The 14,882-nt window shown below is 41.4% G+C and overlaps 1 pseudogene; it reads right to left on the reverse strand.

Moving 5' to 3' along the window:
* Positions 1-11,145: 11,145 nt before the first annotated feature.
* LOC129404629 (U8 small nucleolar RNA) lies at positions 11,146-11,267 on the reverse strand (annotated as a pseudogene).
* Positions 11,268-14,882: the final 3,615 nt, after the last annotated feature.

Here is a 14,882-nt window from a genome sequence, read left to right on the forward strand (position 1 = left end):
GGTAGTTTGACTCACACCCCACTCCCACTGCTTCTGAACCCCTTCCCAAACACCTGCCTCTCATCTCTAAGGTCTCGGTTCCTGTGTACAGAAACATCAGGTTCTTTACCGGTTCTCTATGTCCCCATAAGTCCACTATGTTCACTAATAATTATAATATATGAAACTTCAGCTCTTTTTGGTATTGAAGAGGCAGGTTGCCAGTGATAGAATATAGAAGAAACTCTCTTCTTGATCACTCTTAGAGGAACCAATAAAATGGTTACGAATATTATACCCCTGTGCAATTTTTAGTGCATAGCCATAGTAATTTCTCGGTGCTGGATTGATTTTTGGCATGTTTCGTCAGGAAATTTTTGTAATATGAGGACACATGTCCTTCATGTTCACCTTTCATCCAGTTTGGTTTCATTTCTGCATATAAACTAGGTCTTATATCATTAGTAAGAAACTAAGAAAAAAGTTACACCCAATGGTTATTTCTAAGATAAAATAAAAAATGAGGGCTAAGGGAAAGACTTCAAAGTTAATTTGCCAAAATCCAGCTCCATCCTTGACCTGTGCAGACCCCAATAAGGCATTAATTACAAAAGGATTAACACTTTTCATCCTTGTAACAATGGAGTCCTCTGTCAATGGAAGGTGATAACAATATTTGCATTTACCCATTAGCATGGGAATCATAGATTATGAGAAAGGTCTTAACACTCTCCCTAAATGAAGTGAAGCGACCCCAATAAACAAAGAGTTTCTGTGTTAGTCTAAAATGATCTGAACAATGTTGAAAATCACATCAACACCTTGTTCTACCCAAGACTCTAGCCAATATTCCTCCTGCTCCATGCCACTGAGTAGACAGGATCAGCAACTGACTCCAAGAATGTGGAGCAACGAACTATATCCTTGTTCTTCTGCACTGTGGACCCAGCTCCCACTCTTTCTCTGCCCACTTGGATTCCTGTCCAATTTCAGAGTGGATGCAATGACTCAGCGAGAGCGATATAAATAAGCACACTTTTCCCTGAATGATTCAACATGCTACTGTCACGTCAGTCGAAAGAGAATATCATCAGCATGGTGCATTTTAGTTATAAACATCTAGAGTTATTTTTTTCTTAACTAAATTTTGACACCAACTCTACTGCCTTTCCCTTGAAATAGGATTTTTTTCACTTCTGTAAAATTATCAAAAGAAAAAAAACCCCGCTATTTCAAAGTAACAAATATAGGGATATCCAGTCTGAGGAAAGAAGAACAGATTCATGAATTGTAGGCATACCCTCAGTGGAATTTTTTTTTATTCTTTCTAATTTTTCTTGCCCTTGAGGTCAAGTCTGTACTGTGGTCAGCTAGTGTCATTGTCTTTATGGAAACCTATGGGAGCTATTCTTTCCTTGAAAGGTGATTGAAATTTTCCTTAAGTGTCCATTGTTTTTATCCATAAAGAGGAAATTTGAATATAAATAAACATAGTTGACAGAATTGCCTCAGTCAACCCCCCATTTCTGCCAAAATTTTAATGGAGCCCTAGTCCCTCACACATTTCGAGAGATAAGAAGATGGTGTTTGCAGTTTGCAGAGCTGGTATGATGAGCAGTCTTCACAGAGCCCCATGATCATCTTCTCCTTGGGTTAGGACCCTGCTTATGCTAAATTACAAGGAGAAAGTGGATGATTTGTTGGTGTAATTAAGGTTACTACTCAGTTGACCCTGAATTAATCAGAGGGAAGATACTATGGCATTATCTTAGCCTTAGTTAATCAGAAGGGGAAGTGAGAGACTTGATGAGTAAGAGGGTTCAATACCAGGCAAGGGCTCTAGAGCTGAGTTGAAAGAGTTCATGAGGCAAACACCTGGTTGCTGAGTTGCCTAGTTGCTGAGCAATGTACCCATCCAGCAGAGAGAAAGGAAACATGGACTTAACTCCTTCAGCACTGGGCCTGAATTCTGCTGATAATCCAAAGAAGTTAGAAAACTAATTTTTTCTTGAACTTCCCTTGAGCCCTGTTGACCCCTTCCTTTTGATCTTGTTGAAACTAAGAAAATAATCAAGTTTCAGCTACCTGGACTATTAACCTATACAACTATGAGCTGATAAATGAGTCTTGTATGAAGTTCTTAAATTTGTGTTATTTGTTATAAAGAAATAAAAATATACATTTGACAATAAATGAAAACTTGTCTCCAAATCTTTGTCATAATCTCCTGCTCCAACTCTCCTTTCCAATCAAAATGTATTCACTGCTTGTAAACATACCTTTTGCTTTCTCTCACTCATTCCAAAAGTAATGCATTTTTCCCCATTTTTTTATTGAATCATCATGATATCCAGTTACAACTGTACAGTTACAACCCTGAGCACAGCGGTTGGATGTTCGCCTTTCATGCTGATGACCGAAGTTCGATTCCTCCGCCCCTCTTGGAGAGCCTGGCAAGCTACCCGAGGCATATTGGATATGCCAAAAACAGTAACAATAAGTCTCTCAATGAGAGACGTTACTGGTTCCCACTTGAACAAATCGATGAGCAACTGGATGATAGTGACAGTGACAGTGATACAGTTACAAAGCTTTCATATTTGAGTTTCAGTCATCAAATACCCCACCAGTGTTCCCAGTATCCATACCACCTCTCCACCTCAGTCCTCCCCCACCTCTATGCAAAGAAAACTATAAAACACTACTTCAAGAAATAAAAGAGGACAAAGGAAATGGAAACACATCCCCTGTTCATGGATTGGAAGGATTGCTATCATCAAAATAGAAATACTTCACAAAGCATTGTATATATTAAACACAGTCTCTATAATTTTTTTTATAAAAATGGAGCAAATACTCCTGTAATTCATATAGAGCAATACCTCTAACCCCAAATAACTAAATCAATCCTTAGGGGCAAAAATATGTGAAGCATCACTTTCCCCAACTTCAAACTGTACTACAAAGTGGTAGTAATTAAAGTAGTATGGTACTGGAATAAAGACAGATCCTCAGATTAATGAAATTAAGTTGAATATCTGGAGAGAGACTCTCAGGTATATGATCAGCTAAAGGCAAATTAGCAAAAACATAAAGTGGAGCAAGAAATACTTCTTCAAGTGATGCTGAAAAGCCTGGTCAGCTACAAGCAAAAAATTTGAACTCAGACCTCTTTTTAACATCATGCACAAAGTAAAATCAAAATGCATTAAAGACCTTGGTATCAGGCCCCAAACTATAAAGTACACTGAGGAAAATGTAGGAAGAATGCTCCATGACATAAAGGCTAAAGGCATATTAAAGGAAAGGATGAAACACCACTGACCAAGCAAGTGGAAGCGAAGATAAAGAAATGGGACTACATTAAATTAAATTAAGAAACTTCAGCACCTCAAAGAAAATGACCACAAGAATACAAAGATAGCCCATTGAATGGGAGAAGCTATTTATCTAGCACTCATCCAAAAGGGTTAATATCCAAGGTATACAAGACACTGGTAGAACTTTACAAGAAAAATGTCATCCAACCCTCAAAAAATGGGGAGAGAAGATGAACAGAAACTTCCTCAAAGAAGAAATGCAAATGACTAAAAGGCACATGAAGAAATACTCTACATCACTAATCATCAGGAACATGCAAATCAAAACTGATGAAATATCATCTCACACCACAGAGACTGGCACACATCAAAAAGAACAAGAACAACCAGTGCTGTTGTGGATGTTAGGAAAAAGACTCTCATTCATTGCTGGTGGGATGTTGATGGGTACAATCTTTTCTGGAAAACTACATGGGCATTCCTAAAAAAATCTAGAAATTCATCTTCCATTTGACTCAGCAACCCCTCGTCTCAGAATATACCCCAAAGACCCAAAACCAAAATGGAGAAAAATCATCTGGACCCCTATGTTCTTTGCTGCATTATCCAAAGTAACCAAAATCTGGAAACAACCCAAGTGTTGAAGAACAGATGACTAGATAAAAAACAAAAAAACTATGGTACACATACACAATGGAATATTACATTTTTTAACTTTTTTATTGAATCATGGTGAGATAGACCCTTACAAAGCTGTTCATGATTGAATTTAAGTCATTCAGTATTCCAACACCCATCCCTCCACCAGTATGCATTTCCCAGCACCAGTGTCACCAGATTCCCTCCCATCATGCTCCATCTCCACCTCCTGCCTGCTTCTATGGGGTGTGCTTTATTACTCTCTCTCCCTCTTCCTCTCTCTCTCTTTCCCTCCCACTCCCTCTTTGGCACTGTGTTTTGCAATATTGATAGGGAAAGATTATCAAGAACATCCCTTTATCCACTTTTAACCCTCAAATCTTGTCCAGAGTGATCATTCCCAGCTATTATTGTCATACTTGCCTCTTCTCTATCTTACCTGCCCTCAGCCCTACACACACTTGTGGTTAGTTCCAACTATCGACCAGTACTCCTAACCCGTTTTCCCTGGTCATGGATATTAGTCTTCTACTTCATATATTATATGCCACAAATGAATGCAGTCATTCTATATATGCCCTTCTCCTTCTGACTCATTTCACTCTGGTGATACTCTCCATGTCATTCATTTATAGGCAAATTTCATGACCTCATTTTTCCTAACAGCTGTATAGTATTCCATTGTGACGATGTGCCACAGTTTCTTTACCCGTTCTTCTGTTCTTGGGCACTAAGGTTGCTTTCAGATTCTGACTATGGTTAATAGTTCTGAAATGAACGTAGGAGTGCAGATGGTGTTTCTGCGTGTGCTTTGGGGGGCTCAAAGGTATATTCCCCAGAAGTGGTATTCCTGGGTCAAATGGGAGCTCAATTTCTAGTTTTTTGAGAAATGTCCATATTGTTTTCCAAAAAGGCTGGACCAATTGGCATTCCCCCCAACAATGAAGAAAAGTCCCTTTCTTCCCACATCCACACCAACACCGGTTGCTTTTGTTCTTCTTGGTGTGTACCAGTCTCTGTGGTATGAGATTATATCCCATTGTTGTTTTGATCTGCATGTCCTTGATGATTAGTGATTAAGAAAATTACCACACTATCTTTGATGGAGTTCAGAGAGTAGGCAACAAATCACAGAGAGTAACATACCTCTCAGAGAGCCGGCAAGCTATCGAGAGATCCCGCCCACACAGGCAGAGCCTGGCAAGCTACCTGTGGCATATTCGATATGTCAAAAACAGTAACAGTAACGATAGGTCTCAATCCTCTGACCTTGAAAGAGCTTCCAGTCATTGCTAAAGATGAGTAAGGAGAAGCTGCTAAAATCTCAGGGCTGAGAGAAATAGAGATGTTACTGGTGCCCACTTGAGTAAATTGATGAGCAATGGGATGAAAGTGATACAGTGATACTTTTCAGCCATTTGAATTTCTGAATGGAATATTACTTGGCCATGAGAAAATATATTATCATCTCGTTGATCATCGAATTTCTCGAGCGGTCTCAGAAACGTCTCCATTTGTTCTAGCCCTGAGATTTTAGAAGCCTCTCTATACTCGTCCTTCTCAATGATGCTGCATTGGAGGCTCTTTCAGGGTCAGGGGAATGAGACCCAGCTTGCTACTGGTTTTGACATATGAATACAACATGGGGAGTTTGTGAAGCTCTCCCATGTGGGCAGGAAACTCTCGGTAGCTTGCAGTTTCTCCCAGAGAGAGAAGTAGGCTATAAAATATAGTGCAGCTGCAAAGGGGCCGCGCACTTCCTGGAGGAGCTTACTTTTAAGTCTCTGGATGTTGGCCTTGATGGGATTATATGGTGCCAGGGGCAGTCCCTGTGTGTGACCGCCTAGCTACTGGAAAATGGGAAATCTGGGCAGAAGAGGCCCAGTCCCGACCTGAGCAGGCTTGGAGGTCTCAGCCCCAGGTCCCACACACCTGGATTCCTCTGCCGATTTCTTCATGTGTGAGGCTTGTCCAAGAGTTTCTTCCCCGCGTGCCTGGCTGTCTTCCGGAGCCCCTCGGAGGGGATGGGCTCCAGCTTCCCTCTCCGCCCCGAGCAGTGCTCCCGGTGGCCGAAGACCTCCTGAGCCTAGCCACAACCATGCTCATGGCCCCTCTTCACATGAGAAAATATAAAGTAATATAATTTGCTGCTACGTGAGGGACCTGGATAGTATCATGCTAGTGAAGTTAGTCAGAGGGAGAGAGACCAACACAGAATGATCTCTCTCACGTGTGGAGTATAAGGAAACAATGGGAATAATGAACACCTGAAGACAATGGAAACAAAGAGAACATGAGGACTGGTAGTCAGTAGGAAACCATTCCACCTGAGGGGGCTGGGACAGGGAGAGGAAAACAGCTATAAAGGAGGGAAGATCAAGAGGGTGAAGGAGGAGAAAGTGGTGCTGGACAGTGGTGGTAATATGCTTTGTATAAAACCCACTCTCAACAGAACAGTAAACCGCAATGCAAAAATGTGTTTTTTCAAAAGTTCCCTTTGTAGAGGCAGACTGGTGAAAGGCAAAGGAGAGGAAAGGGGGAAATTGGTAGAGGGTAGTGGATACTGGTGAAGGAATTGGAAATTGGTGTTGAAACACACCTGGAACCCAATCAAGAATAATTTTATAATTTCATGGTTACTCATCATCATCATCATCATCATCATTATCATCATCATCATCCCGTTGATCGTCGAATTTCTTGAACAATCTCAGCAATGTCTCCATTCGCCCTAGCCCTGAGATTTTAGAAGCCTCTCTTTACTCGTCCTTTCCAATGGTGCCACATTGGAAGCTCTTTCCGGTCAGGGGAATGAGACCCATCATTGTTACTGGTTTTGGCATATAAATATGCCGTGGGGAGTCTGCGAGGCTCTCCTACATGGAAAGGAAACTCTCGATAGCCTGCCAAGTTCTCCCAGAGGGAGAACTAAGCTATAAGATGTCTTCTGGGAGCTTGGTTTTATAGTCTCTGGAGGTTGGCTGTTGGTGGGGATACACAGTAGAGGGTAATCATAGTCACTAATAAAAAAGAGAGAGAGAATGGAAATCAATGCATTTCTATCCTAGAACATGCTTCTTTTTTTTAAAACTTGACTGAAGACTTTGAGACCAATTCATAATTCATCACCTGAAGAAAGTGAACCAACAGTTTTTCTACCCCAAATCAAGTAATTTTCACCCGAATAGTTTGATCAAGTTCAGTTGATAGTCATGCCCCGTGCGATAATTTTAATTATGTGTTTTGCAAACTTATCTTAACCCTGAATTTCTTGTTAATTAGATATTAAGCCTCTTGAAAACAAACACCCCACTCTAACAAAAACCTAGCTGCACATCATAGGTACCCAATAAATATTTGCTCATTTGTTTTATTCTGAAGTATCTCTCTCCAATCTTAATGAGCTTAAATGACACCAAAAGTCCAAAGAGAACCTCATTAGCCAAGCAATGAGAATCTCAACAGTGACCTGCCCCACATTCTACTTGGCCTTTCACAACCATGAACCCTAAACACACTTAAACTGTCAAAATTAAAAATGTAACTGCAAAAACAAGATAATCACAGAAAGTAATTTTTGCCAATTGATTTGTGTGACTTTCAATGACATTGTAAGCTCCCAACTCTTCCCTGAGCTGCCAATTTGCATAGAAAAGGATGCTCTGTTTATGACAGTAACACTACTCGCATGAATGTACAGGAGAGAAAAAGAACAGCAGAAAATATAAAGAGTATTGAACTGAATGTTGTTAGCAATTAAGAATGATCAACATTATAGTCACAAAGAACCAAGGGCCAGAAGTTACCCGTGGTGCTGTAAACCTTGGAGATTTGGTTTAATCCCTTGAAATACAAATAGGGTTTAAAATCCCAGCACAGACATTTTGTGAACTAAATGAGCCTATTTTTAAGTTTCAGGGAAAAGCAACAAGAATGTAATTTGGAAAAATAATGAAATTTAACTTCTCTGCTCTCCAGACCTCCTCCGTACCATCACTCCACAACTGTTGGAAAATCAAATTCAAACTTAAAAAATACTAGTTTTCTGTTTCCCAAAGAAAAAATGTAAAAAATCAATTTTACATATTTCTATGTGCTCCCTATTATGTACAAAGTTTGAAGCTGACTGTGTCGCTGGCAGGCCGCTCTGTTTATTCTTCTACATTAAGCAAGCCCACACTTAATCCTTCCTTAATAGTAGAATCTGCATCATGTTTAATGACTTTTAGAAGAGAGATTTCTGAGACTCTTTCCAACCCACGAAGGTAGTTAATAACTTTTCTTATTATCTAGCCTAAATCCTTCACTCTATGCTTAAGACTCATTTCTTCTAGTCTGAATATTTCGCTAGAAGTGGGGACGGAAGGAAGAATTAATGGCTCTCTTTCCTATGATAAAGACCCATATACTGATAATAATTATGAAATCATTTCTGTGATATAGTGAAATATTCCCAGGCCATTCTGGTTCTCTGCAAAACTTTCTGAAACTTCTCTTGCCTTCCTTTATTTATAAACTTCAAAACTGGTTGCTAAACCCTGTTAAGGGTTTAATTACCTGATATTGAGGTCCTTGATAGTTCTTGTCTGTTATAGCTTGGGAATCTGTCCAGGGCCATATCTTAGAAACAGAGAACAAACTAAAGCTTCCTAGGCTTCCTCACTCCTACAGGGAATTTTATGAAGATAATTTGGTTGGAATGAGTATTGAGGGCAGCTATGAAATGTGAAAATAAGTTCAGGAATTGTCTTTCTTATATACATAAACTATGTCACCCTATTAATAGCAGTTGTCAATCTCTAACAGCGCTAAGATAATGTGCAGGTATGTTTCTTTCTTTACACTTTTTCTATCACTTGTATCGCTTGTATCAGTTGTCATCCCATTGATCTTCGATATGCTCGAGCAAGCGCCAGTAACGTCATTTTTGTATCTTTCCCAGTTCATTATGATTTAGTTATTTGTGAGAAAAGGCAAAACAGTTTTACAATCTCTGCCTATGGCATGTGTACGTACATTTTTGTGTGTAGGGATTTATGTGTGTTATATGTGAAATGTGTGAGAGTATAGGCAGGTATGAGTGTGTGTGCATGGTATGTATGTATGTTGTTCATAATGGTTATGTGGTGAAGTGTGATGCATGTCATATGTGCGGTATATGTGGGTGTGGATATATTGTGGATTGTGGGAGGTGTGTGTTGATGTGTGTATGTATGTGGGATGTGAGTATATATGTGTGGCGTGCCCATGTGTGTCATATGTATGTGTGAATGTATATAGGAGCATGTGTAGGTATGTGATTTTGTATATGTGTGGTAGTGCTCATAGTATGTTGCTATTTGTTATGCAAGTATATGTGTAGGTGTATGCTTGTATGTACATGGATAGTATTGCAGCATGGGGTGTGTGTATGTATGGATTTATGAAGGTGTATTATCTCGTGGTATTACACAGGTGTGAGGTAGTGCATGACTGACAAACTATTTCCTTTTCACTCAAAATGCCCCACAGTGTGGCAAACCAACCCTCAAACCCAAACACACCTGGATGCTGGTCACCCTGGGAGGACCCAGGTGGCACATGATGTATGCCACTCCTGGCCAGCAGCCATGGGAACTACCTCAGAGCCAGAACTACCCCCTGAGGGAAACCACTTGCCATATCCTGATGGACTGCCCAAGTGACAGCCCCAAAACATAAAGAGGTTAGCAGATGCACGGGTGAAATTAATAGACATTTTACATGGGGTCAGAAGGATAGGTTTATTTACAGGTCTTTCTTTCTCCTTCCTTCTCTCCTTCCTTCCTTCCTTCCTTCCTTCCTTCCTTCCTTCCTTCCTTCCTTCCTTCCTTCCTTCCTTCCTTCCTTCCTTCCTCCCTTCCTTCCTTCCACCCTCTCTCCTCCCTCCCTTCCTCCTTTCCTCCCTTCCTTTCTTCCATCCTCCCTCCCCCTCTTCATTCCTCAATCCCTCCCTCCCTTCCTCTCTTCATTCCCTTTCTTCCATCCCTCCCTTCTTCCTTTCTTCCTTCCCTCTTTTCTTTCCTTCCCTCCTTTCTTTCTTTCTTTCTTTCTTTCCTTCCTTCCTTCCTTCCTTCCTTCCTTCCTTCCTTCCTTCCTTCCTTCCTTCCTTCTTTCTTTCTTTCTTTCTTTCTTTCTTTCTTTCTTTCTTTCTTTCTTTCTTTCTTTCTTTCTCTCTCTCTCTTTCTTTCTTTCTTTCTCTCTCTCTCTCTTCTTTCTTTCTTTCTTTCTTTCTTTCTTTCTTTCTTTCTTTCTTTCTTTCTTTCTTTCTTTCTTTCTTTCTTTCTTTCTTTCTTTCTTTCTTTCTTTCTTTCTTTCCTCCCGTTTCTTTCTTTCTCTCTCACAGGGACTCAGAAATGCCAGGACCACACTGACATGCAGAGTCTGCTTAAACAGACATGGCCTCAGGTGTAGACTCCAGCACCTAAACTAGCTCTACCAATGCAGACAGTGCTGAGCGTCACCATGAGCGGAGACAATGCTGGGTTTTCCTTCCATTCACATCCACCTTCCCTGCAGCAGAAGCCCAGGGCACCTCCCAGGGGCTTCACTGGTTTGGAGGGTTGTTAATAAAATGCTCTGCAGTAATGGTAGACCACTAGGAGACACATGATCACATTTAATGCCAAGAGTTCTCAAGTAAAGCAAGATTAACTCAGAGCAGATCCACGGGCAAAATTTCCCTCCAGGATACCTGAAAAAACATCAGGATCTGATCATTAGTCACAATAGGGCCCAGCATGTAGTGATCAGATGCTTATCAATAAAATTCCCAGGAAGAAACAAGACCTTATGTCAGTCTTGCAATAGTACAAAGTCCTCTCAGATATCCATCAAGCATTCGTTAAAATATGACCTATAGAATGATCTCATTGATAGTGAGAGGTGGTGAGGGGTCAGCCTTTGGGACACGAAGTGGGCAGTACGGCCCCAGGGAGTGTGCAGTCCAGTGCGAGGAGCAGACATAAGCGGAAGTTTCAGCCCAACCCAGTTAGATATTGTGAGTTTGCAGTGTAACAAAACACATGGTGGTGAGTCCTGGAAACATACATTCAGGGAATCACAAGAAAGGATATGGAAATTTAAGTATCACCTTCACTATTAAGTATTCAAAAGACACACTCCAAAGCAAAAGGTAAGATGATCCATAACCCCAAAACCAAGAGCTAAAATACTTGTATTCTTATCTCTCAATGCATAACAATTTCTTAATTATGCAGAGACATTAATCATGAATCATGCAAACTCTAATTATCACATTCTATCTACCTTCTGCAAAGAGGAACAGGTAAGGATAATCCTACCTGACTTTTATATTATCCTTCTATAACTTTTTAATTTAAAAAAAAAGTTTCATTGAATCACAGTGAGATGCACAGTTACAAAGCTGTTAATGATTGGGTTTTAGTCGTACAATGTTCTAACGTCATCCCCCAACATTATATATTTCCCATAACCAGTGTCCCCAAGTTTTCCTGTCCCCCTCCCCGGCCTGCCTCCCCCAGTCTGCCTGTATGGAAGACACTTTTCTTCTCCTTCTCCTTCTCCTTCTCCTTCTCCTTCTCCTTCTCCTTCTCCTTCTCCTTCTCCTTCTCCTTCTCCCTCTCCTCCCTCTCTCTCTCTCTCTCTCTCTCTCTCTCTCTCTCTCTCTCTCTCTCTCTCTCTCTCTCTCTCCTTTTGGGCATTATTGTTCACAACATAGGTACTGAGAGGCCATCATGGTTGGTCTTTTGGCCACTTTCAGCATCCACCTCCTATCCAGAGCAATCCCTTCCAACCCTCATTGTCATACATAATGTTCCCTTCTCTATCCTAACAGCTCTCCCACAACACTTGAGGCAGGCTTCCAACCATGGGCCAATCCTTCTGGCCCTTGTTTCTACTGACCTTGGGTATTAGCCTCATACTATGTTTTATTTACATCCCTCAAATGAGTGAAATAATTCTATGTCTGCCCCTCTCCTGATTCATTTGACTCAGCATGATACTCTCCATGTACATCTATTTATAAGTGAATTTTATGATTATCCTTCTATAACTTTTGTTGAGAGATATGAAATGCATGTTCTTCTTTGATGAGAAACAGGGATTGAAAGCTACCTTATAGTATGATTTTTTCACATAAAGATATAGAATGGATATTCTTCCACATTATGAAATATAAGGCTGAAGAGATAGCTTGAAGGACCAGAGACTACTCTTTGTATGCAAGGGGCCTGGGTTCAAGCCAAGCACCACATAGTCTCCTGAATATTACCAGGAGCAAGCTCTGATGATTAATCTGGGGATTAGCACCTGATTATTACAAGGTATGTTCCAGAAACCAATTTTTAAAATGCGACATTAAATAAGCACTACTTTAAGTGTATGTCTATTGTTCTACTATAACTGTAGATAGAATATTTTAAACAATAAAGTTCATAAGTTTAATAACATAGAATTCAGCCCTAAAATGGGATTAAGCCCCTTTTGTGGTTTCCATTTCAGTTCTACCAACACTCCCATTCACTGAAGACTAGATTTTCTTCTAGGAAGAAAAGGATTTGGTATATTTTAAGGAAAGAATGGAGTCAGCATGGAAGATGGAGCCCAGCAAGAAGAATTCCAAGGAGCTTGCCACAAGAGTGTGTGGGGGTGAAGGGCACAGGTAAAGAGATATACCTGATAACCTTTCATTATTATAAACCATAAGGTCCTAAAGGAAAGTGAGAGAGAGAGAGAGAGACAGAGAGAGAGAGAAGGAATGAGAAAGAGAGACAGAGAAGAAAAGTGCCTACCATAGTGGCAGGTTGTCGGATGAGGGTGGGAATGAAACTGAGACCATTGGTGGAGGGAAAAGGACACTGGTGAAGGGACGAGTTTGGAACATCATATGACCGAAATCCAATCATGAACAACTTTGTAAATGTGTATATCACTGTGATTCAATTAAAAAAATTATCATTGTCAGTGTCATCCTATTTCTCATCGATTTGCTCTAGTGGGCACCAATAATGCCTCCATTGTGAGACTTGTTGTTACTGTTTTTGGCATATTGAATATGCCATGGTTAACTTGCCGGGCTCTGCCATTCGATCGAGATACTTTGCCGGGCTCTCCAAGAGGGATGGAGGAATCGAACCTGGGTTGTCTGCGTGCAAGGCAAACACCCTACCCAAATTAATGGATAAAATATTTTTTTAATGAGAAAATACTTTGGAAAAAAATACAAGGTACCAGCATTCTCTCTGGATACAGAAGGGTCTGCTGAGGCTAGAGTAGGCAACCTGAGTTAGGGCCCAAGTCTGACACCAGGACAGGGTGGGGGTGGGGGAATCAGGCCTTCCATGGGACCTACCTCTTCTGAAAGCTTATTAACCCAGAAGAGGCACCCAAGAAGGATCCCACATCCCAAAATACATGATTATTCTGAATTCTTTAAGGAGACATGGAAATCAAAAGACATAAGGAGCTTTGAGTTGAAATGAATATCCCCATCACAAGCTCCCAGATATGTCCAGGGCAGAGAAGCAGTACTAGGAATTTCCAAGATGCTGTACACAGCAAAGTCTTAGGTATAGAAAAGAGCTTCCCAGAAACATGCAGGGGAGGAGAGAGCCTAGAATTCAAGTCAAGAGTGTCAGTCCCTGAGTCCGAGACTTGAGACATGGCCACAGAGTTGGATGCAAGTTGGTGAGTCCTTGGAAAGACACCTACCCATGAGACCATCTCCTGATGCTGGAAATGAAGTCCCAGGAAACTCAGGAGCTTCTTAGCATCTTCTTGAACATGTTCTCCCCCGGAAATGCAGCACGTCCTTGATGGGGCCAGAGTGCTAGAATCACTGCACACCTGCAGCGATTCCAGTGTGGCCATTGGGAGTGAGCCCTCAGATATCCCCGACTTTTTCTAGACTGTCCACAGTGGGCAAAGCACGGTCCAGAACGGAGATGGCAGGCACAGACCTCACTCTCCATCATGGCCAGACTCACAGAGTGAAACCCTGAGATGGGGGGGTCTTCACTCCAGAGCTTCTTGCAGCCTTTTGTTCACTCTTGTCAATTATGCAGCTCCAAGGAAGAAATGCAGCGAGGGTGGCATCCAAACGCTGTGACCACAGAGTGTTCCACACAGAGCACCCACTAAAAATTCAGAGACCACTTCATCTCCCAAAAGCAGCCTAAGAAACGTGGACCCAGAGAAGCTCTGGGCAGTGGCTTATCAATTCCTCCCAATAAAACAAGAAATGTTCTTTGTCCACAACAGAACAGATCAGATGCCAAGGCGGGAGAAGCAGTGCAAGCCAGTTCTCTGGCACCAAATGCCGGTCTAACAGTTGTATTTACTTTTACCTATTTATACCCCGAAAGGGGCTGGAGTGATAGCACAGAGGGTAGGGCATTTGCCTTGCACACGCCGACCCAGGTTCAATTCCTCCAACCCTCTCAGAGAGCCCGGCAAGCTACCAAGAGTATCTCGCCCTCACAGCAGAGCCTGGCAAGCTACCTGTGGTGTATTCGATATGCCAAAAAAACAGTAACAAGTCTCACAATGGAGACGTTACTGTTGGCTGTGCAAGCAAATTGATGAACAACGTAACGACAGTACTACAGCGTACCCCTAAAACCCAAATTCAAAAGTTGCCTGAGAGTTGGTGTGAGGATCTGGCCCAGGACAGACCACAGGAATCTATTTAGCTTTCTTAAGACTCTTTTTACAGGAGCCCGCATTCTAGAATAACTTGATTTTCTGCCCCTAAGCAAGGAATTCAGATACAGGCACCCTGGTTCGCAAGAAGGGTGGTGGTCAGACCAGATAACCAGACCCATATCACATGACCCGTATCACAAGACCCAGAACTGCCCCCAGAACCGGGACATTCCTGAATATTGGCGCGAATACTGATCTCTAAAACCATAGGCTAAGGAATGATGTCCTTTTAAATGG

Source organism: Sorex araneus, chromosome 4, assembly GCF_027595985.1.
Source record: "Sorex araneus isolate mSorAra2 chromosome 4, mSorAra2.pri, whole genome shotgun sequence".
Classification (NCBI taxonomy): domain Eukaryota; kingdom Metazoa; phylum Chordata; class Mammalia; order Eulipotyphla; family Soricidae; genus Sorex; species Sorex araneus.